General features: G+C 40.5%; 2 long non-coding RNA genes across 2 annotated transcripts in view; both read left to right on the top strand.

Annotated features, from left to right (window-relative positions):
• The window catches only part of LOC140694693 (uncharacterized), a 55,296-nt gene extending 35,555 nt beyond the window's left edge, over window positions 1–19,741 (top strand). Inside the window, exon 3 of the long non-coding RNA XR_012070275.1 lies at window positions 19,474–19,741. This is a non-coding gene — a long non-coding RNA (uncharacterized lncRNA). The remainder of the gene's footprint in view (window positions 1–19,473) is intronic.
• The window catches only part of LOC140694698 (uncharacterized), a 321,210-nt gene that overhangs the window by 181,126 nt on the left and 113,297 nt on the right, over window positions 1–26,787 (top strand). The window lies entirely within an intron of this gene.

Genomic DNA, 26,787 nt, shown 5'->3' on the forward strand with positions numbered 1-26,787 from the left:
ATAGTCTAGAAGCTATATTTTTGGGTTAAAATTTTGCTTGTATTTCTGATTGAGTTTGAGTGCTCTTATGAGAAATTTCATATTTATGGTCAGGGTCAGAGCAGGTATTAATTGGCCAGATGAGGTCTCTCATCTTGTAAGATCAACAGTTGCCTAAACATAACTATAATTTCTTTTAAAATAACGTTTCTGAGGGCTATCTAGTTGGAGCGCTGGAGTAAGGAAACCCACCAAGGTAACACAGAAGTACTATACATAGGTAATTTACCATAAACTTAACAATTGGAGTAGTTCATAAACAAACTTAGGAGAAATTGTCAAAGTAATTGTTATACAAACTTGGTCTGGTGTCTTGAGTCAGCTTTCTACCTCAGATCTCGTCTCCTACTGATCCTGGCCTGGTAGCTTTTTCTCCATTTGGGCATTGTTTTAAGGTGAGCAGTGCTCTATAGGCCAGTGCACTGCAGGGGCTGTTTCTGATATGAAATGAATCCGAAAGTCCGATTCCTTCAGCTTTGGTGTGTATGGTCTAGTTAAGAGTACCTGAAAAAGTGTCCTTCCGTTTAGGTTGGAGACAGTTCTTTAAGTCATGCCTGTTCCAGTGTGTATAATCCCCTGGCTGCAGGTCATGGGGCATTGGAACTTAACCCAAGGATAGATTACTGAGCTTCAGAAACAAACCTAGTGTATCCTTTTCATAATTCAATTAAACTGTACAGCTATGTGACATAACAGCAAGGAATGATTTGGGAAGTGTCTTAGTAAATATAGACCTCGATTAACAGAACTAGAATTTAATATTCACTAAAATAAAGTCTTTTTCTCTCTCTAAAGTTACACTCATTTTTCTCAAATACAGCTAAATCAAGATTAATTTCTTTACATGTAAAGTCTGATTATTTGATCATATAGGGTTTTTAAAATTGGCTGTGTTGGAAGTTTTAATACGGTGTCTCAGGGTAGAATGTTAATAAGATTTGCTAAGGCCAGGAAAGCCATGTCAAGTGCTTGTCATGGATTTCTGCCTTACAGATTTAGGTAAATTCTTTCCTCTTTAAAATCCTTAAAATAACTTGAGATTCCTATATCTGTTAGGAGATGATCTTCCTCATTTGTCTCATAGAGCCACTGGGGACCTAAGAGTTTTTAGTCTCTTGAGGGATCATATAGAGAGAAAAGATAACTGTTTCAAGTCTGCTTACATAGGTATAATTTATCAAATTTCTGTGATTCATAACTAGCCTAAGAGGAAGAGTTTCTTTATGAATGGGAAACAGGTTAAAACCAATAGTATTTCAAACAAAATCAAAAACTGTAACCATATTCATCAGTTTACTCAGTCCCACAAAAGTAATCCTTTTAATCATAGTTTTCATTGCATATTAAAAATTCCTTACCCTGTTTAGTTCAGTGCTATAGTTTGAAATTTATTAGAAATCAGTAAATCTCCATGAAGAGCAAGCATTTTCAAAATCATGAGAAGAAAACAATTAGCTGTCTATATATGACAAAAGATTTAAAAGCATGGTTAAACACCGTTACACAATAATCTATAAAGAAACCTCGTCACTATACCCAGAAATATCACTTTTAACATTTCAGATATACCTGAATTTTAGGGAGTCCATATAATTTCTACAGTATTTATATTAATAATATTTTCTCATTCAATATAACCTTAGAAGATTTAAGATTCATTTGACAATACCATGATATTTAACATGGCAAATGAAACTTACTAGTTCAAAATCTCTCCTTGGGATGTTTCAGGGGCCCTCTGTAGCATCCCAAACTTAACTGGAGATTAAAAGAACTTTAATTAGAAATTGATACTTGGGGATCTTTTTAAAAACTTCAGAACACTTGGTCAGATAAACATATAGATCACTGTAAAGTAGTACTTATTCATTAACAAGAAAATACGTCAAAGGTAAAGGCAGAACATACCAGCTAAGTGGTATAAGAAGTTTTACAATCTGTTATTGAAGGTGGATTAACATTTTAAGAAAAATTTTTCCTCTTAACAGAGAGAAAACCAAATCTATTCTTGTACCAGCTTACTTCTAAGATTCATTTACTTTGCCCAATTTGATTCTAAACTTAGCCAATTCTAACCACGTACAAAACTCTTTCCTCAGGTTTCCTCTTCCACAAGCCTTCCACAGATTTCTATACTCATATTAGTGTGTCCCTTATTTTCTCTTCCATTCAGAAATAACCAGCTTCAGGAGAAATTCACTATGTTTCATTAACAAAATATAATTCCATTGTTATGTCTTCCTTTACACATTTATATTACTTTGGTAGGAAACTGAGATCATTCCCTTACTAATAGAGACTATTTCAGGGTGGCACCAACCATTTATTAATATTTCTAAACACCTTTAGTTTCACTGTAAGAGGAAGTTAAATGTTAAGTAATTCATCTTTCAATTTTATTTTATCTGAAAATGGCATAGCTATTTAATAAAATCCTATCATTTAACTTAATTTAGCACAAATCTAGAATTTAAAGATACCAAACATTTACAGATTATCTTAAGCATACATTTTAATGATATATTTTAAAAATTTACCCAAAACTCTCATCTCATTTGCATTTAATTTCCTTAAAATTTTACCACACTCCATTACTGTTATTTTTTTTTTGACAAATCTGCAACAGATATAACAGGATCTTATTTGACTTTCATTTAACCTAGGTACAGTAAAGTTATTATACTTAATATTGATGACTTTAAAGATGTCTATATTAATTAGAACATACTTAAACTAAACAATATTAAATATTACCTTAATATTGAATATTTTCCATTTCACGTGATGCTGAAAGTGAATTTGTTCAGTTTTTATTTTAAAAATACTTAATTTTTAAGCTCTTATTTTTTACATCAATTAAGCAGAGCTCTTTGACTTTGATTTTTCTTTTTTAGCAGTAGAAATATCTCACATCTATAATGTGTACACAGGCTTATAAACAGACAAAAGCAAGAGATCTCATAGCTTAACTATTAAACTTACTTATAAGATAGGTGTAATAATAGTTGGAGTAAGCTGAATTTGCTGGCTCAAATCACTAAGGCTTACTATTTATGAAATAGACAGTTAAGATTGCTTCACAAAGTCTGAAGGACCCGTCAGAGTTCTGAGTTCTCAAATGCCAAAAGTTTCTTGGCCTTAAGTTTTATTTTGTTGAGCTAATTAGGCTCAATCCTAGGTCACTGTTTGTTGTATTTATATTTCTGATCTGCAAGACAAAGACACACGCGTCCAGGTCCCCAGAGAACTGCTGTCACCCATACCCAATTTTATCTCCTTAATTGGCATTTTAGTATCAGTGAGAAGAGCAGTAAACGAAGAATTCCATGTTTTAAAACTTTAAGGTTTACTTTATCATGTCTTCCAAAGCTTGCATAAGGCATTTAGTAAGGTCTCTTTTCCTTGAGTTATAAGTTAAACCCAGGTTAAAACATTTATTATATTTTTTATTAGCCACTGAATATTAGATTTCAGTTTTACGTTATATTGAATGGCTCATGTAACTCTACTGGTTTCCTTTACTTTGTTCAATTAATATTTTCTGAGGGACAGGTATGTGCCCAGCCTTATAATACCAAGAAGGGGAGGCATATTTCCATTGAAATATATCTATCCCACAACATAATTAAGCAAAAGTTTTATATAAAGACCGTTTAAATATACCAATTTTACAAAATTTATCTCAATTTTATTAAATCTTATACCTTTAATTTTTATATTTATTAGGTTTAATCAATAATTCTTATTTCTAGATGGAGTGCCAGAAGCATTTTTTTTTGTGCATTGTATCTAATTTTATAGAACAGTCTCTAGGATGCCCAAGTTTCAGCCAAAGAGCTTAGGCCCTTCTCACTTTTTAATTTGATTAATTGGTCTGTTGTCCCAATCATTGATCAAGTATGTCAGTCTATATATACATATATTTTAAACTGTGGTAAATAAAACGGACTTGTTTAAACTTTAATGTTGGGGGGCAGTAGTTGATCTCTTTGTCCCTTTTTTTTTAGCTTTAAATAGTGTAGTATCAAAACTTTGTATCTAAATCCAAAAATATGCAATTTATTTACCTCATTCAAAGTAACCATATAAAAATATTTATCCATTTGGGATAAGCCCTGTTCTTTTTTTTTTTTCAAAATTTTTACGATCCTTTTTCCAGTTATTCAAACTAATTAACATTAATTATTCTAAGTTTTTATTAGCATCTCTAGAACCATTTATCGGAAAGGAAAAACATAAATGTAGCTTTTCAAACCAGGTTTATTTTTTTAACTAAGTTCTTAGGTTAACCATTAGATATAATTTTCTACCTTTAAACTTGATTTAATAGGTACCAATAAAACAGCTGTTTATAATGAGATCTCATTTCAACTTTCACAAATTGAAAAGTTTTTCCAAATTAAAGGATCATCATATGGCCATCAATTTATATATATATAATATATATATAAATATTTATATATATATATATTTTTTTCTATATATATAGAATATATATATGTAGTGATTGTTTTAAAATCAGTTGAAGAGGCCCTTCCACATGAGAGTGGGGTGTTGCCTAAATAAATTTCAAAGGTTTACTCTCCAAAAGCTAAAGGCCTTTGTGGTCCAGGCTGATGCAACAAAGTTTAAGATGGTAAAATATCTGAATATTGGTACAAAGAATTGCTTAGAATCCAATTTATTTGCGTGGCCACCATATGTACAATATACTTCTACGTTTTGTATGGCAGAGTCCAAGGTTTCCTTTAAAAAAAAAGTACACATATATACACATACATACACACACTTAAAACACCCAGAGAAAGATACAACATTTACATTTCAAGGACACAGGAAGAGAAATCCAAGTTCCCCCTAAAGGGGATTTTGTTTTTATAAGTTCAGAATTGCGAAAAATGTTTTTATCGGGCCTGGTTAGGTACATTCAGAGTGAGTTTTTATTTTTTCTAATTCCCAATTAATGTTGTAAGTTTTGTACGTATATAAACCTGGCTGGGGTAACAGTTGGAGCCTGGCAATCTGTCATTTCTTTTAATTACTTTTCTGTTCTCCTTTTTTTTTCTTTTTGAATGTTCTATTCCCCATTGTAAGGTCGGGTTCTCAGAATAAATTTGCTAGTAAGATTTCCCACAGGGACAACTCTAATGGCATGAAGTCTTTGCATATACCACTCCTGCAAGGTTCTCTGTCACCCGAGAAAGCTGTTACCAGCCAGGAGGAGGGCCTCATTTTTGGAGTTGAAATGTTCCTCATAAGAGTTTTACTTTTATCCTGAAAAATTCAATGGATGTAACCAAATTGAGGAAAACATTAGACCAGGCTCTTACCTGACCACTCAGTCCTGAACCCAGTGTCTTTCAACTTGGACCCACTCGGGATGTCTCCACTTGGTGAGTATTTTCCTCATATGTTTCCAAAACCCCACTTCGGACGTCTCCTCAAGGTGGGTTTTTCCCGTTATTGTACAACCAGGGCCCACCCAGTATGTCTCCACTGGGTGGGTAATTCACCCCAGTTTCTTTCAACTGGAGGGCCATGTACCTGGATACACCGCCAGATGAAACTCAGGATCATCAGCCAGTATGTGAGATCTGAGAAACAGGAGAGACTCACCCAAATTCATCTGGACTCCCCGAGGAGGCTGATGGGCACAAAGGGCCACTGCTGGTACCAAGGCTTCAGTTACTCGGAGAGTCCAGGTGGAGAGAAGTCTGCCGTGGGTCCCTTCATGGTGTCCAAAACTGTTGACTGAAATACATGTGCAGCCTAAAAGTTAAGAGTTATGTTTTATTTGGTGGGAGGACTCGAGACGGGATGACAGCCTGTCAGATCTCTCTGAGGGACTACTCCAAATGGGTTGCGGAGGAGCTAGTATATATAGGGGCTTTACAACAAAGACCAGGTTGTTGGAACAATAAAAGATTGCTTGTTATCTAAAGAAAGCCAGGTATCTCAAGTTCAGGACTTTAGTGCTTTTCTATGTATGGGAGGAAGCAAATATTTTGGACTCACTGAATTCATACTTTAGACGAGCACCTAGCTATCTAGGGCAAGTATCCTGTCCTTTCTTATTCTGAGTCTGCCCAGAGGGCACCATTGTGAGTGGCTGAGAGGCTGGGCTGCAGGCCTGTCCTCGTTGGGGGTGGTGGCAGCCGCTAATGAGTTGGTTTCAGCATTCTTTGTTTACTGACATGGTTGCAGTATTTTCATTCACATTGTGGTATTTTCGTTCACAGGCTGATTATGGATAATCTGCAAACTTGGAAAGCAACCGAGATGGAATTACTGCAGGTACCTTCTACTTTAGTAAGCCGTGTGCATACATAAACATGGAGGAAGCATACAAAAGGATTTAGTGGTGTAGGGAAGGGTTTCTGCACATTACAGGAGAACGCAATGCAGAATTCCTTAAGTCCACCTTTCTTTTCTGTAGTGGTTTCTGAGAACAGTTTATGGTAATTAACCAACATTGAGAAACGTTGGCACACATTGCATTTAAGAGCTGGCCGGCTTCAAACTTGTGTGTTGGACAGGTGGAATTCATAGGCAAGTGGTCAGGTGGATGGGAGAGAGTTGGAGCCAAGGCCTGGGCCCAGATTCCGGTTTAAATCGCCATTTCACCAACATAGGGCCTTGGACTAGAATGTAACCTCTCTTAACCTGTTGGTGAATATGTGAAATGGGCGTGATAATATTCGTTTCTTCCTGGGATTGTTGTAAATTCTAAAGAGTATTATAGCACACATGAAGCACTTAACAAACTGGCACTTAGCAGTGTTTACTGTGTGCGGCCGCCACGTTTGGCGTGTGTCAGAGCCGAAAGGCAGCATTTGTCTTTTGAGGACGCACTGGCAGCCCCTTGGCTAGGTTGTGAATTTGGTGATTTCCTTTAATCCTTGAAACTCTACGTGCCATGGGCAGTTATTTTCATGGACTGATGAGGAATCTCAGGGTAAAATCACTGTAGTATTTGTCCAAAGTCAGACCATAATTTTGGGTGCAGGGGCCTCAGTTCAGCATGGGTCCCTGGGCCTTCTGCCCTCTCCGTTCAGCACCAGAGCCAGATGTGGGTTCAGCTGTCTCCCAGCCCAGAATATCCGGCAGGTCACAAGAAACACCTTGCCCTGCTCTGTTTGAGCAAAAACTCCGGAGGAGAGGCAGTTAGAAAAGGGATTAACATAAAAACAGACGACTGCAAACTGTGATCAACTCTGAGAAGGAAAGAAACAGGCCTTGCCGTGCAGAGCTGGGGGTTTTCCCGTCAGGGCTGCTCTGGGGGCGTTCATCTCAGCTAAACAAGTTCTGCTGCTGCACCAAGGCAGGAAGGCAGGGCGCATGTGGCCAGGTAGACAGGGCCTTGTTAACCATAATCACTCCCCATTCAGCTGCAGCTGTCACGGGCAATTACCTAGTAAACACATGTCGGCCATAATCATCACGCACTTTGCTTGGTTGTTTTATTGGCCCCACTTTTGAGATGAGGTAATTGAAAATGGGGAGTTTGCTGCATGCCCGTGATTTCCTTGGAAATACCCCACTGGTCTTTCCACCTAGACTGGTGTGGCTGTCATATCCCAGCCATGTGAATGGCATCGTGTAGCTTCTCCGAAGCGGCCCAAATGACTGACATTGATATTCTTAATTCGTAGGAAATGGTATGTGACAATAAGAGAAAAAGGTAGTAAGAAATTGTTTTGAAAGCTAGAAAAAAATCCAATTCTTCCCCAGCTGGGGGAGCTTACCCTGTGTCCCTCACCCCACTCACTTCCTGGCATCTCCTCCCTGCCAACTCCGCGTTCAGAAACCACTCTGAGCGTTTGAAGAACATTTTGCCTCATGACACTGTTGACAACGACCTGCGACCTCTCTGTTCCTGGTTAACTCTCTCTTCAAAGCCATTTTAATTTTATGCAGGCTCCTCCGCTCAGATGTAAGACTAGCCTCTTTAAACTTCTTCATGCAGCTCCTTAATGAAGATCTTGGGAAGGAAACCCAGCCAAAACCTGGGAGGTATTTACAAAGTGACTGCAACCTCAGTATTTTGTGAAAGTCAAATCAGAGGAGTGGGTGACTCAGGAAAGGCTTTTTTAAGGTAGAAAGGGGAAAGTGAAAGGACACAGGGTGTGTGAGAATGAAGCATCTCGGGTCCAGCTAGCAAGGCACCTGCGTTCAGGATGGTGTTTGGAGAGTGCAGAATTCTCACAAAGAAAGAAGTGGTGGAATGGGAGGGAGGACAGTTGGGTACTTTACTGGGGAGGGAAAAAGTGGGTTGAACATTTCCTGGTTGAACAAAAGGATTGTGACATGATATGCTTGTATTTTGGAGAGAAGGGTTTTGTGAGGACAGGCCTAGGAGAACGCTCTCTGGCTGGGGTGTCATCACAACAAACACAGAGAACCGGGCCGACCCCCAAGTCCCCTGCTGGGGGAGAGGCTTCCCGCCAATTGGAGCCCTGTTGGCTGCTTCTGTCCCTTAGCTGGGGCCTGAGAGCTCCCTTCACAACCCAGTCCTTTTGATACAAGAAAAAAAAGTAGGGCATGAGAAGGGCTGTGTCCCAGGCTTTGATTGAGCCCCTGGGATGTGCCCAACCAGATTTTGTTCCTTGGCTTCATGCAGTTAAGTATTCAAGAGCAAGCCAGTGTTGAGTAAAGGTAGATTTATTCAGAGAGATACATTGAAATGCAAGAGAAACGTCACGACGTGTGGGGGTTTGATGCTCAGATTAAAAGTGTGTACACACTCCACAGACTGAGTGTGGGCCTCCTCCGAAGAGGGAGAGAGATGGGTGCCCGCGAGGTGGCGCTGTGTTGCTCATTTTCTTGGGCTTGGTGGCTTCATATGCTAATAAGTAGAAGGACCAGCCTTAGGGCAAGGGGCCGGGATTCCCAGTGAGTAAGCCATTTCCCACCCTGTGACCTTTTGTGGCTAGCCTTGCAATTGCCCTGGTGCCTGGGGCCGGGTTATTCACAATGTTACTATTACAATGGGTGTTTAATGAAGCTCAAGCTCTGCTAGAAGTTAAATCTCTTCATCCTGAGCCTCAAGGCCTATTGGGGGTTGAATCCTTCACCATTTTGTTGTTAATTGCTGTGGCCTTCCTTGAATGGCTGTTCTCTGCCCCCTTCCATCCTGTCTCACTGTGATGACACAGAGAGAGCAAAGTCCGGGCCCTGCCTGTTCTCCTGCATTTAACAGTTGGAGGTGTGGGGTTGGCTTATGATGACTCTGAGTGGTGAGAAGGATGTTTCAGATTTTCCCACGTGAGACATGGGGACCTGCCAGCAGCCACCGCAGATTTATGTCACGGGCATTATCGCTTGTGTTGTTGTGGAAAAAACAGACCAGCCAAGACACAAGCACCACTCGGAGGGTTGGAGTACTGAGATTTACAACGCCAGCGGGCTCAGAGGGGCTTCTGTTCTGAAGGTCTGAGCACCTCCAAGACCTGCACATGAGGTTTTATAGGCTTAATTACAAGTATGGGGCTCTTAGCCAATAAGGCTCAAACAAGAAAAAGCAAGGAATCAGTGCACTGAAGCTTATCAATTTGGAACAGATCACGTTACTGACAATTGTTGACCTTGGATTTACGAGTTAGCCCAGCAAAACTTAGGTCAGTAAACCGACACTTATCACACTTGGATATGTGACTTAGCTTGTTAGCCCAGCTGGGCTTTTCCTTCACTGTGTCACTTATCTTTCCTATTTTTCTTCTTTAAGTATTTAATCCAAATTTAATATCAAGGTTTTTTGGAAAAGAATTTCTCTTTCTTTTCTTTGGGGCTCTTTTGGGGTGGTAGGTAATTAGGTGTATTTATCTGTTAGTGGAGGCCCTGGGGCTTAAACCCAGGACCCCGTGCACGCTAAGCACATGCTCTACCACCAGCCCTATCATCTTTTTCTTTTTTCTTTAGCTGCCAAGAATTTTACAGGTGAATTTCTAGTCGGCCTATAACACTTGCCCTGACTTCATGGAATCCATTTTTATGACTTTATCTCCCCCTGGTATCATTAAAGCATTGAATCTCCATTTTCTCTTCACTCAGTTTTGCCTTTTTGTTGTTATGGTTGTTAAGCTGTGTTGAAAATATTTGATTAATTTCTCTTTTAGCAGGAGGCTCTAAGTAAATAATATGTAAACAAACAGCACACTTAAATGGTTTTATACATTCTAAGCTGTTTAGTAGTTATTTAAAAACCGAATTGGCTATTACAGTGATAAAATTTTTAAAATAGTTTTTAATTATTTATAATTATATAGCTGATTTAATATATGATATATGTTTCAGCTGTACAATAGATGCTACATTTACAGTTACTGAAAAATATTGGCTGTATTCCCTGTGTTGTATGATACATCCCTCTAGCGTGTTTACATTTCATGTTGCAGTTTGTATAAGAAATTTGGGTAACGCAGAGTCTGGGACGTGGATGTGTCTGACCCAGGTTCACGCAAACCCTGCCTGTCAGAGCTCAAGCCCTCACAACTGTCTGCAGGGGAGCGAGTGGAGGCAGCTCTCATCAGCGCTGGCACCACCCTCTGAGTGGCAGTGACAATACTGACTGTCTGTGGACGTGCAAAATGTTGTTCCAAAGCTTTACATGCATTTCTGCATTTAACAATTAAAGCCCTCCCGTGAGGAAGTGTTTTATGTTTTTAATGAATAATACATTTTATTTTGATATTGATAGAATCCAAACCTACGGAAAATTTACAGGAGTAGTACAATAAACACTTAGATACTGTTCACCTTAAAGGGCACTATTTGGCCTTTTGTGTCTGGCTTATTTTAGTATAAAGTTTCAAGGTTCATCCATATTGCAGCCTGAATCAGTACTTTATTCTTTTTGTTTGATAATATCCCTTTTCTTTTTTTTCGTTTTTGGTCTATTTAAAAATGTTTTCATTGAAGTCTAGCCAGTTTATAATGTGTCAGTTTCTTCTGTACAGCATAACACTTCAGTTAAATAGGAATATTCGTGTATTCATTTTCATATTCTTTTAGAACATAAGTTACTACAAGATATTAAATATATTCTCCTGTGCTATACAGTGTAAACTTGCTGTTTATTGTATACATACTCAGCATCTGCAAATCTTGAACTCCCAATTTATTCCTTCCCACACCCTCTCCCCTCTGGTAACCATAGTTTGGTTCCTGTGTCTCTGTGTCTGTTTCTGTCCTGTAGATAAGTTTATCTTATTGTTTCTTTGGTTTTTTTGTTTTGTTTTGTTTTGTTTTGTTTTGTTTTGTTTTAGATTCCACATGTGAGCGATCTCATATGGTAATTTTCTTTCTCTTTCTGGCTTACTTCACTTAGAATGACATTCTCTAGGTCCATTCTTGTTGCTGCAAATGGCATTATTTTAATATTATTCTATCGGTGAATAGTAGTCTATTGGACAAATATATTGCAACCTCTTTATCCAGTCATCTGTCACTGGACATTTAGGTTGTTTCCATGTCTTGCTATTGTAAACAGTGCTGCTATGAACATTGGGGTGAAGGTGTCTTTTTGAATTACAGATCCTTTTGGATATATGCCCAGGAGTGGGATTGCTGGGTTATATGGGAGGTCAATTTTTTGTCTTTTGAGGAACCTCTATACAGTTTTCCACAATGGCTCCACCAAACTGCATTCCCACCACAGTGTAGGAGGGTTCCCAATTCTCCGCAGCCTCTCCAGTATTTATTCTCTGTGAACTTCGGAATGATGGCTATTCTGACTGGTGAGAGTTGGTACTTGATTGCACTTTTGTTTTGCATTTCGCTGATAATGATATTGAACATTTTTTCATGTACCTATTGGCCATATGTATGTCTCATTGGAGAAATGTTTCTTTAGGACTTCTGCCCATTTTTGAATTGAATTGTTTGTTTTTCTTTCTTATTAAGTATAAAAGCTATTTACATATTCTGGAAATTAAGCCCTTGTCAGTTTCATTTATTGCAAATATTTTCTCCCATTCCATAGGTTGTCTTTTAGTTTTGCTTACTGTTTCCTTAGCTGTGCAAAAGCTTGTATGTTTAATTAGATCCCACTTGTATATTTTTGCTTGTATTTCTATTGCTTGAGTAGACTGCTCTAGGAAAACATTGCTGAGATATATGTCACATGTTTGCCTATGTTTTCTTCTAAAAGTTTTATAGTCTCTTGTCTACATGTTTAAGTCTTTATCCATTTTGAATTCATATTTGTGTATGCTGTGAGGGAGTAGTCTAACTTCATTGATTTACATGCAGCTGTTCAGTTTTCCCTACACCATTTGCTGAAGAGGCTGCCTTTACTCCATTGTATGTTCTCACCTCCTTTGGCAAAGATTCAATGACCAAAATTTGTCGGACTATTCTTGGTAATTTTGTTTATCCGTTCATTGATGGATGGATATTGTTAGTAACTTTTGGCTACTCTGAATGATACTGCTATGAATATTGATGTGAAAGATTTTGCGAGAATATGTTTTCATTCTGTTGGCTGTACAGTTGGCCCGCCACTTCTGTAGTCTCCTCTTCATGGATCCAGATGGCTGATTGTAAAGGGACTCGAACATCCTTGGATTATGGTATCCAGGGTGGGGTGTTCCTGAAAGCAACCCCCCGAGGATACTGAGGGATGACTCTATATGTAGGAGTGGAATTGCTGAGCCATATAACTCTAATCTTTTGAGGAAACACCAGGCTTTTCCAAAGAAGCTGCACCATTGCCGCTTTCCAACGGCTGTGTATTGTGGGTTCCCATTTCTCTGCCTCCTGACCGACACTTGTTATTGTCCAAGATTTGATTATAACCATCCTAGTGTGTGTAAAATGAGATCTCATTTTGATTTAGATTTCGCTATTGATGCTGAGCATCTTTTCATATGCTTATTGGCCAATTGTGTATCTATTTAAATCCTTGGCAAATTTAAAAATTGGGTCGATTTTCTTTGTATTGCTCAGTTGTAAGCATTTGTTTTATATCCCGGATACTAGCCTATTATTAGATATATGCTTTGCAAAATTTTTCTCCTATTCTGCAGACTGTCGTTTCACTGTAATTTTTTTAAACATTAAAGCAATTTCTTTATAGGGGAGGTAATTAGATTTTTTCTTTGTTCTTATGTTTGTCTAGAACGCACTCTATCACTTGAGCTACCCCCTTCCTCTTTCGTTTCACTTTCTTGATTATGTCCTTTGTAACAAATAGTTTTAATTTTGATGAAGTCAATTTTATCTGCTTTTTTTTTTTAATTACTTGTGCCCTTGGTATTGTATCCAGGAAGCCATAGCCTATACTACGACCACAAAGATTTATACTATGTCTTCTTTTAGAAAATTTATACATTTAGTTTTTACGTTTCTGTCTGTGATCCATTTTGAATTAATATTTATTTGTTATATAAAATACAGGGGTCCAGATTCCAGATTCATTCTTTTGCCTGCAGATACCCAGGTGTCTCTGCACCATCTGTTGAATAGACTATTCTTTCAATGGAGTGTTGTTGGCAAATTTGTGGAAAACTGACTGTAAATGTAAGTATTCCCCCTGGATTTTTTATTGAGTCTCATTGATTTATGCTTCCAAACTTATGCCAGTACCATAATGACTTGAGTACTATAGATTTGTAGTAACCTTTGAGTGAGTCCTCCAAATTTGCTCTTCTTTTTCAAGATAGTTTTGGCTGACCTGGGCGCCTTGCATTTCCATATGAATTTTGGGAACAATTTTTCAATTTTTAGAAAGAAGTCAGCTGGAATTTTGATAGAGATTCCATTAAATTTGTAGATCACTTTGAGGAGTCTTAACATTTTTGACAATATTGTATACCATTCCATGAACATGGGATGCCTTCAATATATGTAGATCTTTTAAATATTTTTTGGTGATACTTCAAAATTTTCAATGTACAAATCTTGTAAAATTTTGTTAAATGTATCTCTCATTTTATTTTTAATGCTGTTGTAAATGGAAAGGCTGAGCTTCCTAAGGGTGGGACTATATATCAATTTATTTATTTCTAGGATTCCTTCACAGCAAATACCCTAGGTTTGTATTTGCTACATAAATCTATCCACAATTCTTCCCATCCCTGTGTTATAAGAAACCAAGACCTAGGTTAAGCTGCCTGAAAACCTATGTGGACGTGAGAAATGAGACCCTTGGGTGGGGCTTTGTGCAGATGATACTGAGGTTATTCAGGATGGTTCATCTTAATTACTTTTAAATAATCCTTTCAGTGTATTTAGTCAGATACATTAAGAACATGCCCTTTTGATGTGCAGAGGATCTAAGAGTAAAATTTTCAAATAATTTCTAGTGTGTGTGTTGTACTTGAAACCTAATTTGCATCAATCTTTGAAGATTTATGTTTCAGGAGCTTTGACTAAATAATACCTGTCTTTATTCAATAGCTACAACTAAATGCTCAAGCAACATGTAAGAGTTTGAGCAAACTGCCCCCACCCCGTAGTGCTGGTTGGCTGCAGCTGTAAATGGAGTCAGCGTTTACCTCTCCCAGTACGCTTATGCTGATCTGCTCAAAGCGGTTCGCCCAACAGTTTGTTGGTGGTCTTATGGACAAAGCCATAAAGCAGTGATTGAAGGTTGCTAGAATGGAATCTATTTTTATTAATATTAAGAAAGCACATATTGAGTGCTTACTGTATGTTGGGAATTGTCCCGCAGCCTCACATGAAAATTATTTCTCTTAAAAACTCTCATAGTTCCTTGTTCTTCGCACTTTACAGATAAGGAGACTGAGGATTAAGTCTTCTCTCTTTTGTGGGGAGCTCATTATCAATGATGGAAAGTTGTAAAGAAAAAGATATTGATTCATCCTGAGAAAACATTTTTCTGAGAGTCAGCATTGAAGAGGGTGACCACTGAAGAGGGTGATCATTCTTTGAGTGAGACGAGCCCCGGGTTGAACAGAATCAGCATCCCTGTCTGCACACGGCACATGTAGAACTACGTGGTGGGTGAGGTGGCGTGGCTGAGCAGGGAACGCAGATGCCGGGCCGTTGGGCTATGCTCAGGCCCAGTGGGGCATTCTCCTAAGGGCAGTGGACCGTATTGACAGATTTTATGTAGGGGAGTGGGGTGCTCTCGTAGGTCACTTTTGTCTTGTAGAATGCTTAGAAACATTTAGAAGGCTCGGCAGGAGATGATGTGATGAGTCAGAGTACGGTGGCTGTGAGGTGTAGCAGTGTTCAGTTTTCAAGTGATATTCAGTCCCAGGTTTGTGGCTCAGTAGCCGTGAAACTTTGGATGACGCACTCAAGGAAGTGAAACAATTTACCTAATCAATTGAAGCAATGATGTACCGACTTCCCAGGACTGCTGTGGAAATCCAGTGAGATAACGTGTGCACAGTGTGCAGTGTGGTCCGCAGCACAGAGTCAGTGCTGAGTGAGTGCCAGTGAGTACATGGTAGGTTAGTTGTGGGTGGTGGGACTTGGTGACTGAGGATATCTGGGCCCTGAAAGAGGGGTCCAGTCACAACTGTGAGTGATGGGCCTGAGCTGGGAGAGGCAGGGAGATCTTGCCCCCAGACCAGGGGCCTTGGGCAGGACGGCTATTGGAGGAGCACCGTGAAGTCAGCTCTTTACAGGTGGAGTTGGAGGTACCCTTGAGATATCTAAGTGCAGTGTCACGAGCTCACAGAGGAGGTCTGGGCCCGGGCTGTGCATTTTCCTATAATCTCAATCCCTGAGAACGCCCAGGTATTGATCACTGAGTATGAAGTCATACTTGACAGGACAAGTGAATAGTAGTATCATCTCTGTCATCAAAGCTCACGTCTCTTTATTCATCACTCACTTTGCTAATTGGGAACTTACAGAGCTCACTTCACCGCCCTTCCCTGGGATCAGGCTCCACAGAAAAGAGCTGGTGATTCTCCCTCTTTTCCAGAAGAGGACACATTTAGCTGGTAGACTTCTATACCTCGCCAGACTTAGAATTTTAGTTTGTTGGCTTAATTCTATTTTCTGTTGGCCATCTCCTGACAGGAGAGACGTTTTACCTCATGGTCAGGATTCAATTAGCTGTTACTGAGAATTGCTGATCTGATCCATAGTGTATGTATTCTATTAACTTTGTAGAGTACTTATCATTTTTCTGTCTTTGCCCTTTAATATTGTTTGCCCCTTCAATTTTCTATCCTATTTGGGGCCTTAATTTATTTTTTAATTAAAAAATGTCTGTTAGCAGTTAAGAAAATAAAAGCAAAGAAAAGATACACATGATAGCTAAATTTAGAAAATATCTAGTATGCTTTCTGTCTCGGGGATGGAGGGTTCTAAAAACTCGTGAAAACCTTCATTACATAAGTTCCTTAAAATGCATATTAAGAAATAAAACCTTCCTTCTTCATCTTTCAAGCTGCAAGGCTAATTGTCAAGAAAATGAGGGGAAATCCTCAGAAGCCAAGACAAACCAGAAAGTAGGGATTCTGGGAGATATGTGTGCCTTAGAAGCCCTGGGGTGCAGGTTGGCTCCTGAACTGAGATTCAGTTGCCCTGGCAGGAGGGCAGGAGGTGAGCCCGAGGCCTCTCACACTGGGTGTTGGATGGCTGTTCTTATGTAAGGCCAAGTACATCCTGAGAATCCTGCTTTACAAAAGGGTGAATTTGAAATAAAAGAAAAAATACATTCCTCAAGGCAAGGAAATAAGGAAAGTCAATTTTTTTCGAAGAGGGGAAAAATAACATATACAAAGTAAGGATTTAGTTTAAAGCTGTTATGGCATGAGAGTGACCACAAACTCCTGGTAGAAAATCTCAGCTCCTCCCGGAAAGAGAAGTTGTGTTTTGAAGATTCAGTGGACCGCCATTCCGAAAAAGGCCTCCAGAGTCTTCTATATCAAGATACTGGACCCAAATACCTCCCTTCCATGGTCTCACTTAAATAACCAGAAAGGTTTTAAAGGAAAGAAGCAATAATCATAGTTCTATTTATTGACATTATTATATGCTAGGAATTCAGAGGTGACTTTGGAGTTGTCTCCTCTTTTATGGACCTTACTTTCTATTTGACATAGTTTGGGAACTTGGTGGAGGGTGTTGTTGGTCTGTTGCAATTAGCCAGGAGAGGAGATTATGAAAGCAATGAAGGGTGGGTGATATTTTTAGCTGAGGACAGTCCTGTTCAGTTGGCTTGTAATTGCAGGCTCGTTGAGTTCTCACTGGAGGGAGTTGATCTTATGGAAGATGGACTTAACTCAGGCCTCTTCAGAATGGACAAGTGAACCTGGAGAAAGACAGTCAAATCTGTGCAGGCATTAAAGTCCACGTGAACGTGCTGTATCCCTGAGCCAAAGATAGGACAAGTATGCAGCACTTCTTGAGGACAGAGGAGAGGCTTTTAAGGTTCTCCAAGAATGAATCCCAGGGAACCGTGATGGCCAGTTGTCAAACTGTGACTTTGCTCTTTGGACGGTGTACCAACCAAGGGTATTGGCCTTTTATATGTTTTCATTTCTCTTTAATACATGTCAGGTGATGAGGACGTGGGCATAAACGTTTGATATCTTGTCGAGGTGAGTCTTGGTAGCTGCCTAGAAGCGCGGCACAGCTACTGGTGCATCATACATCTTGCCGCCCATCCCGCTCCCAGGCTCCGTGATCACGGCAGAGTGGTTCCTTATTGAGCTGTCCGTCTCCTCTGTGACATCGTAACCAAACAAAAGGCTGGAGCGTATTAGCTTGGCTTTGCTCTTTTCCATCCTTCTCTTCTAATGATGATGACTGGTAGTGGACCCAGTTACGTTTGCAGATGACTTACAAGTAGGGCTGTCAGTACAAACCTTGTAATCCCCACTGTGTGATCTAGAGAAGAAAGTTACATTCTTTCCAAATTGTTTTGATGCACTTATGTGGGAAAATGATGTACGTTTGAATGTGTATTTCCTCTCTGAATCATCATGGCTAGAGATGAATATTTGTAGACACGGAATGAGTTTTCTGTATTTGAACTGTATGGTCCCCTAAATTCTCCCCAGCTTTTTAAAGTCATCACTGGAGTGCTACCTCCAGAGTGCCCCAAAGTATCCACCACTGCCTGCTCTTCGGACACTGTGAGTTTCCAAGTTGGAGAAGGCTGCTTGCTGGTAAGGCATTCTCTGGCACATCTCTGGTTGGGTGATGTGAGCTTAGAACACAAGACTTGGCAGACAGTAACTAACCACGATCACGTCCATTTCTGGAACACTCATGGAGGATTTTACACCTATGCTAGTGGAATACGTTATTTCATTTAGTTTTCCCAACAATCATAATTAGACTTTATCACCTGCATTAAAAAGGAAACTGTCAAAGCGAGTGACGTGCAGACTTTGGACTGGAACACGGGTCTTTCTGATCCCTGTCTCTGTTCCCTCCCCGGCCTATCCTTCCAAATGGCCTGGAGACTCTTCCTCAGTCTTGAGTTTCCCGCTGATGTTAACACTCTCTTTGTTTCTGGAGAGGAAAGCAAGTCTAAACTTCCTTTCCAGTTGGAAATGGAACGAAGAGTTAGCGTTGGAAGCCGGGAGAGTCTGTCCTGTGAAGAAGCGCTCTCCGAGCCACGTCCACTGGGACGTCACGTCCCTGTCTGGGCCCCTTGCTCAGCCTGTGCACAGGTGACAGCACAGATGGGCTGAGCAGTCCTCCCGGACAGAGCAGTGGGTTGGAAATGAGTTTGGGGATTTGGTTTCATTAGATAGCTTCCTGAGGGTCTTCGCCTGGCACTTCGAGTGGGAGCATTCCCTGTCCCACAGACTTGTGCTCTGGGTCCGTGCAGACCTGACGTGGCCTCAGCCTGAGGCTCAGGGCCCGTGGTGATGAGGAGCATTTTAGTCCATGGTCTGCCAGAGGCTCTGACACTTCTGGTCTGTGGGAATTTGTCCAGGATGATAATAATTCCTCCCCGAGTTTCAGATTTCCTTGCCTGTGAGCCGGGTAGTAATAGTTTCTGAGATGATTGTAATGATTCAGTAACGGGTGCAGCGTGTGCTGGCAGGTAGCTGGTGCTTAAGGAGAAGGAGTCGCAGTCACACTGTCAGCTTCTCACTGTGCGCTCTGTGCTTTGAGAGGTTGTGTGTTTGGTGAAAGTCCCGCCCAAACCCTAGGGTCTAGATGAACTGTTGTTCCTTTTCTTTCCCTTCCTTTTCCTCTTTCCCTTCTCGGTGTCCCATGTTTAGGTAGGAGATTCCTCTATTTCAGGGAATACGGGCCTTTCTAGTAAAAGGACAGGCGGAACACGGAGAGGTGGGGCCCGGAGGGGTCTGGAGCTTCTGCACAGCGCTGCTTCCCTGCATTTCTGCATCCGGTCCCGTCAGGGCACTGAGTCAGCCTTCCTCTTCCTTCCTGTGTCATCGGGTCTCTGTTTTATGGGAAAATCTTTTTACGTGTCTTTTTTCACTGACATGTTTCTTTCAGAAGCTTGTTGCTTTTCTCCCTGTGCTTCAGCGTTCCGAGGAGAGAATTCAGCAGTGCAGCCTCCTCTCCGAGCTCTATGAGTTGATCGGCTTCCACTGCAAGTCCGCCTCCTTCAAGCGGGTGGCCCCCTTGCGGCGCGCGGCCCCCGGCATCCCGGAGCCTGGCGGGAAGGCCTGCTCCCGCCTCCTCCTGCAGACGGTTCCTGGCTAAATTCTGTCGCTGGACCTGCAGGACTTCAGCAAAGGTGTTGGAACTAAAACATTGCTTCAGTCTCATTAACCATGCCTGGTTTGGGCCCTGCTGTCCTGTCTCATCAGGGTGAATTTTGATTCGTTTAGAACAGGGCTCAGCAGACTTTTTCTGTCAAGGGCTTGGGAGTAAATATTTCAGGGTCTGCAAACCTCCCGATCTCTGGTGCAGCTGCTCAGCTCTGCTGTTCAGACGCCAGAGCAGCCGGACAGTCCACACACCCACAGAGCTTTATTAACAGCAGTGGCTGGGGCTGGATAGGGTGTATGAACTGTAGTTTGTCCCCACAGCCTCCTCACTATTGACACCTGCACCAGAGCGTGCATTTGTGACAGTGGTTGAACCTACACTGACAAGTCATCATCACCCAGAGCCCATACTTGACACTCGGATTTACACTTGGTGGTGCGCACTCTGTGGGTTTGGACAGATGTGCAATGACATGTATCCACCATCACATCATCATACAGAGTCGTCTGTCTTAGTGACCTTAAAATGCTCCGTGCTGCACCTCATTCATTGCTCCTTCCCCTCTAGCCTCTGACAGCCACTGATCTTTAAGTCTCTGTGGTTTTCCCTTTCCCAGAACACCATACAGTTGCAATCAGACAGTTGCAGAACCTTCCCAGATTGGCTTCTTTCACTTAGTAATATGCATATAAGGTTCCTCTGTGTCTTTCCATGCCTTGATAACTCATTTCATTTTAGCACCCAATAATAGTCCATTTTCTGCATGGACCACAGCTTATCCATTCACCTACTGAAGAACAGCTTAGATGCTTCTGAGTTCTGGTGATTATGAATAAAGCTGCTATTTACATCTGTATGCAGATTTGTGTGTGGACATGTTTCCATTTCGTCGAGTAAACACCAAGGAGCACATTTGTCGGATCATATGTTAGGAGTACGTTTAATTTTGTAAAAAATTGCCAGACCGTCTTCCAAAGTATCTGGGATATTTTACATTCCCACCAACAATGTATGAGAATTCCTGTCGCTCCACAGCCTCACCAGCATTTGGTGCTGTCAGTGTTCTGCGTTTTGGCAGTTCTGACAGGTGTGCAGTGATACCTCGCTGTTTCAGTCTGCATCCCCTTGATGACAGATGCTGTGGAGCATCTTTCCATAGACTTCTTTGGCATCTAGATTTCTTCTTTGATGAGGTGTGTGTTCAGGCATTTTGGTCATTTTTTAATCAGGTTATTCATCCTTCTTGTTGAGTTTAAAGAAATTTTGGTATATTCTGGATGTCAGCCCTTTATCAGTGTGTCCCTGCCCTTCACCTGTAGCACCGGAGTTGTCCTTTGGGTCTCAGTGGGGTGTCAGATCTTCAAAGAGGTTCCCTGTCTTCCCTCAGCCTAAATACTGTCCTTGTATTTTTCACTTTCATTGACTCATTTTGTTCTTTTTAAATAGCATTTCCCATAATTTGTAAGTACATTAAAGAGAAAAGGGCAATGATTGAACACCGCCTGCCCCACCAGGCTGTGTGCCCTGTGAGAGCAGAGGCCCTGTCCCCACTCACCGTTTCCCATGACAGCACATGGCACATGTCCATGTAAAAGTGTGTAACGTGGGGCCAAACCTGATGAGCAGCTATAACGACATGTGTTGGCTGCCATTTATTGAGTAGACTTTGTTTCTGATTTTAATTATTAAATCACATGAATGAAACTTGTTCGTTTTGAAAAACAAAACAACAAATCTCACCTCCATGTGATTGGTACTTTCTACTTCGCCTTCTGAACCAGGAGGGGATGTTCACCATCATTTTGTGGAGGAGGTTGGGGAGGTAAAGTAAGAGAGTGAGATCAAATAAAGTAAAAATGATAACTATCAGTTGGCTTTATTTTCACTAAGACATAAAAGTTACTTTAAACCCTATCTCAGCTGTTTTTCTGTTGTTTTATACATTTCTCATAGAATTAAATGGAAGCCCATTAAACCCTGAAATGAAAATTGTGTGCTCAGGTCCTGAAAAGTGTTTATGTTTAGTTCTTTAAATGCAAATTTTCCCTGCTGGTTACAGAAATTCTAGGCGGGAACACAGCCGTGCGCTGTGTGTGTCTGCCTGCTTCACGGGATGCTCAGTGTCATTTTCATTTTCTTGGGTTGCAGTTTATGACGGTTTTCCATAAGATATATTGTTCAGCCTTTTCCTGAATGAAGGATGGAATTTTCCACAGAAAATCTTATGAAAGAGAGTGACAAGGCACATGGGTTTCCCAAAAAGGAATAGCTGATGTAATAAACCCTCACTATGGTGAACTTTTTTAATACAAGCCAGTTGAAAATTTTATCACTAGGTCATATGCCACAAATCTGTCTTAAGAATAAAAAGATCCAAATTTTATAGAAGAAGCAGTTTGAATCAAGTAGAAATTATGATTTGTACACTATTTGTTGGTGGAACTTATAATCAGTCTTATCATAATTGCCTGTGGTAGGAACTGGATCATTATTTATTTATTAAAAATAAAATCCACTAGGTGCTATTTGCTCCATTCTTGATGCGGCAGTGCTGAGGTTAGTTAAGTTCGGCTATTTAGGATTCTTAGCTAGGTTTTCCGGACATTGATTTCAGCCTCTTTATCTTTTCTGCAAACTCTTCTTTTATGTCGGCCTTTGGTCTTTTGACAATGTGGAAATACTGCACGGATCTGCCTTTCCCTTTTTTCCTGTCTTTGTGGGAAAAGATTTCTGTAAGACAGACTACTTGGATATTAAGGATTTTGTGTGGGGTAAGTTTGGTCAGTTCTAAGGATTTCAATTAATAAGAATTAATACTTGCTATTCCGCTAATGACAGTAAAATTATAAACTAACTTAAGTATACATCAGTAAGTATAGAAGAGTAAGCCCATCACCCAGATTAAGGAATTCACAAACTTTTCCATATTTCCTTTATTCAGACCTTCATTCTTTTATTTGTCCTTTGTTGAGGTATTTGACAGCAAATCCAAGAAGACATGTCATTTTACCCTATGTACTCAGGTAGGCATGTCTGAAAAATGAGGGCCTTTTCTTTAATCAGGTTTTTCCATTTGACCGATGTGCTCGTTAAGTACCAGCTGTATCAGGCATCTCACTAGGCATTAGGGATCCTTGGGGCAATGAGACAGTCCTGGCTCCCAAGGAAGTTTAAGGGCTGATGAAAGAAACCAACACAGGAGCTTGGGTGCCTCACTTAAGGTCCCTGCTGGATGACACCATTTGGACAAATTTGTGCACAATACAGTAGGATTCATAGAAGGGACTGGTCAGACTTGTAGGGCAGGCCGTGAGAGAGGCAGTCAGCAGGGCTACAAGAGGTGGAATCATTTGATAAGAATCTGAAATCCTTACTGCCAACCTTTCTACCAAGCCCCCAGGGCCCATCACACACCACCCTGTGCTGTAACTGTTTTTGATTCCAGTTACCACATCTCCTTCAGGAAGGATTTTAAAGTGGAAAATATTTAAAATCCGTAATTGTTGCCAGAAGGGACATAGAACAAGGAACATGTAAACAACAGAAATGTCCATCAGCACATGACTGGATAAAGACGAGCTGATACGTATATACAATGGAATACTACTCAGCCATAAAAGATGCCATTTGCAGCAACATGGATGGACCTGAAGACCGTCATTCTAAGTGAACTGGGGTTGAAAGAGAAAGAAAAATGCCACATGACTTCATTTATGGGAAATCTAAAATTAATAGCAATAATGATAAGACCACAAATGAACTAAATATTTTGATTTCTTGAATATATGTAAGCACATCTGACTGTCCTTTGTGATTGGATTACCATATTCTGTTTATTATTCTTTTGTAGATGTCCTTATTCCTCTGGTAACTGTAATTTTAAAAATCTAAATTTCTAATCTGTTCTTAGAAAGAGTAATTAGTACATATATGTAAACTAAAAAATGCAGTATACTCTATACATGTATTTACATGCAATTTGTGTATGTTAAGTTGAACTGTAATAATTCTACCTAATAAAACTGAAAAAGGAAAAAAATAAAAAATTTATTTAAAAAAATCACCCCTCTTTAGATATTAAACCTTTCATTTCTGAGATTCTGTGAAAGACAGCATGAAAGTAGGTTTTTAAGATTTTCTCCTTGCTCCTCAGTGAGCAGCCTGGGCTGCACAGCTTGGCCGCCACAGGCACCCAGGACTTGCCTGCTTGTTCCTCACTTGTTGGGAGGAAGTTTAGCTGCTTCAGGAATATTTATGCTCTTAGAAGTTGCTGAAAACCCCACAGAGCTTCTGTTTACATGGAGAGTGTCTGTCAATATACCCCATTTTAGAAATTAGAACAGAAAATTTAAACCCAAGAACTGACAAGCATTCGCTGGCCCAGCACATGGTCAAAGCAGTGTTGCCACGGTGGTGTGTGTTGGTTCTAGAAAAAATGCACCGTACACTCAAGAATGAGGGTGAAACCACAGATCTCATCTCAGAAATGCTATGAAGAGGTGGGACCCAAAGACCCTAAAACAGTGCTGAAGTCCCCAGATGTCCCAGAACACAAAGAGCCATGGGACCAAGAATCCAGTGTCTTGTGGATCATCAGCCGTGGGGACCGCGTCCTGGGTCAGGAGCAGAAGTAGGAATAGCAGGCACACAGTCCTATTATGCAAAGCTTTAAAGGTGTTGAAATGACTAAAAGAGTGGCAAAAATTTGCATTTAGAATACTACATTTCCTCTCCTGGAGACGTTAGAAGGATAACACTGATTAACAGAGGATGATTGTAATGGATTAACTATGTTACTGATGACATGAGCTGCTCACACTAACCCTGCACTCAGTGTAGACTAAGCCTTTTATGTACACACTTCATTAGGTCTGTACACCCCTGCAAGGTGGCATTAAGCACTCATACAACCATGAAACCAGTGACTATAAAACAGTCACAAGGCTTCCTCTCCAGCATGAGGTAGCAAAACCAGCAAGGATTTTCAATAACAAAAGCCAAAATCACATATATTTGGGAAAGAAAGCAAACAAAACACTGAAGAACAATAAACCAAAAGAGCAGATGGAATGGAAATTTTATTGAAGAAAGCAGTGATTGATTCAATTAAAACAGGTAATGTCCCTGGTATAATTGAACCATCAATCCAAATTTTTGGAAGTGTGGGTTGTGAAATTACTATCTCACTTAATATTGGAATTCCTAGTTGGGCCAATTTGATATTCATCACTGGTGCGATGTTAGCTATTTAGGTAAATAACAATATTCATATTTTGTAAGTTAACAGGAATCATAACACAGGATTTAGGGAGAGAATGCAAACAACTACTATCATACTCCATCCAGTAAGGACACGTGTCCCTGTGTCCCCAAAGCAATGATAATTTGCACACAGAAAACACAGTTCTCCAGTTGTGACAAGTACGAGACGGTGAGCCATGAATTACGAGAACAAGCAACTGTTTAAATGCCATGGGCAAATTTTTTATCATCTTGAAAACATCACTGATGCACTAAGTAAGAAAAAGAATTGTTTTACTAACAAATCTAACTGACACAGAGGTTTTTCCAAGTAAGAAGGTAATTCCAAAAAGTGCAGTAAAATGAGTTAACATGATCTGTGCAGTGACGAAGCTGATATTAGACTGACCAGCATCACGATTTCTGGTTTTGCACTTGCTCTCTGCTCATCACCTCTGACACAAGAATGATTCATATGATTTTTTTCTTTAGGGAAAAAACAGATAAATAAAATCTAACTAGAAGATGTGGTATGGAAAGCAGTAATGAAGTTGTCTAACCAAATAATGCATCCAGTGTAATGTAGCACTAATTCGGGCACTAGAATTTTTTAAATCATGATTTATTTTATATCTTATTTCTATTTTAAAGGAGGCACTTAAAATTTTCTACTTTATTCAACATATCTTGTGGGGGTTGTGATATACACTGGTATGGCAGTTTTCAGAGACTTAAAATCGCCTCTGTGGTTGTAGTCAGGAAAGGCAAGGCTCCCTCACAGCTGCGACGGAGAAGGAATCCCCGGAGTCCGCCTCCGGGCAGCTTCCGAACCGCATGTGCTTGCACTTGGCACAAGACACCATCAGCAAGTGTAACTGTGACAAGGAGATTTCCCCGGGGCCTGGAAGGTGCTCTAACATTGTGAAGCCACTTGTTTCCCAGTTAGGTAAGGCTTGGAAAAATAGTTTATTAGAAGTGACTTCCTTTGTATGTGCTTTTTGTCCTGAGAGGTCACTAATTAGCATAAATATAAAATACCCCATAATATAAGAATTGAGGTACCGCATCTTTCCATCTACCTGTCTATTTGTTTATCATATTTATACTTAGGTTACACTTTCTATGATGTTCAATTCCGGGCACCAAAAAAGAAAGGCTACAAAATATTTCTTACAAAAAGCTGGAATGAGTTTAAGGGTTAAAAACCACTACTTCTAACAATAAAAGCCAGATAATACTTTTAATCTCAAATGCATCAGACCTTCCCGAATTCCTCCCTTAAGTTCACTGTTACAACAGTAATGGAATCTCTGTCCTTCCAAGACTCGGGCCTGATCGCCACCCACCCAGATATCTGTCTGTGGGTCCCTACTTGTCCTCGAGGCCCCCAAACACACCTTATGGGTTGAAATTTCTTCACTGTCCCTACTGTAGGGGAAACCTGGATGTCCCAGGCACTGTCCAGGAGTCACACCTACCTGCAAAAATCAAAGTCATGTGACTGAAACGGGACAACCCAGGTGGTGTGATAGGGCTGAAAGCTCACCAATAACAGGTTTGGGGGCCTAACCCAAACCCTCCGGCTCCTCACATGAAGAAGGACAGGTAGGCCCAATTAGCCACGAGACTGTGGGGCTTCATTACTCCATGAATAAAGGATTTGTGCCAGTGCCACCTTTAGACAGGGAGCCCCAGAACCCAGACTTGGAAGCATCCTGTCCCCTCCCCCCTGAACAAATATCCTCTCAAGACACATAGTGAGAGATGGGAGCCCCGGTGAGCTCTGGAATAAGATGCAATCTGAAAGACTGCTGGTAACAAATGGTGTGGGGCTCGGACAGCCCCCAGGACCACCAGCCCTTGTGGTATCACTGATGCCCACAA

The sequence above is a fragment of the Vicugna pacos genome, unplaced genomic scaffold (genome assembly GCF_048564905.1).
Source record: "Vicugna pacos unplaced genomic scaffold, VicPac4 scaffold_102, whole genome shotgun sequence".
NCBI lineage: Eukaryota > Metazoa > Chordata > Mammalia > Artiodactyla > Camelidae > Vicugna > Vicugna pacos.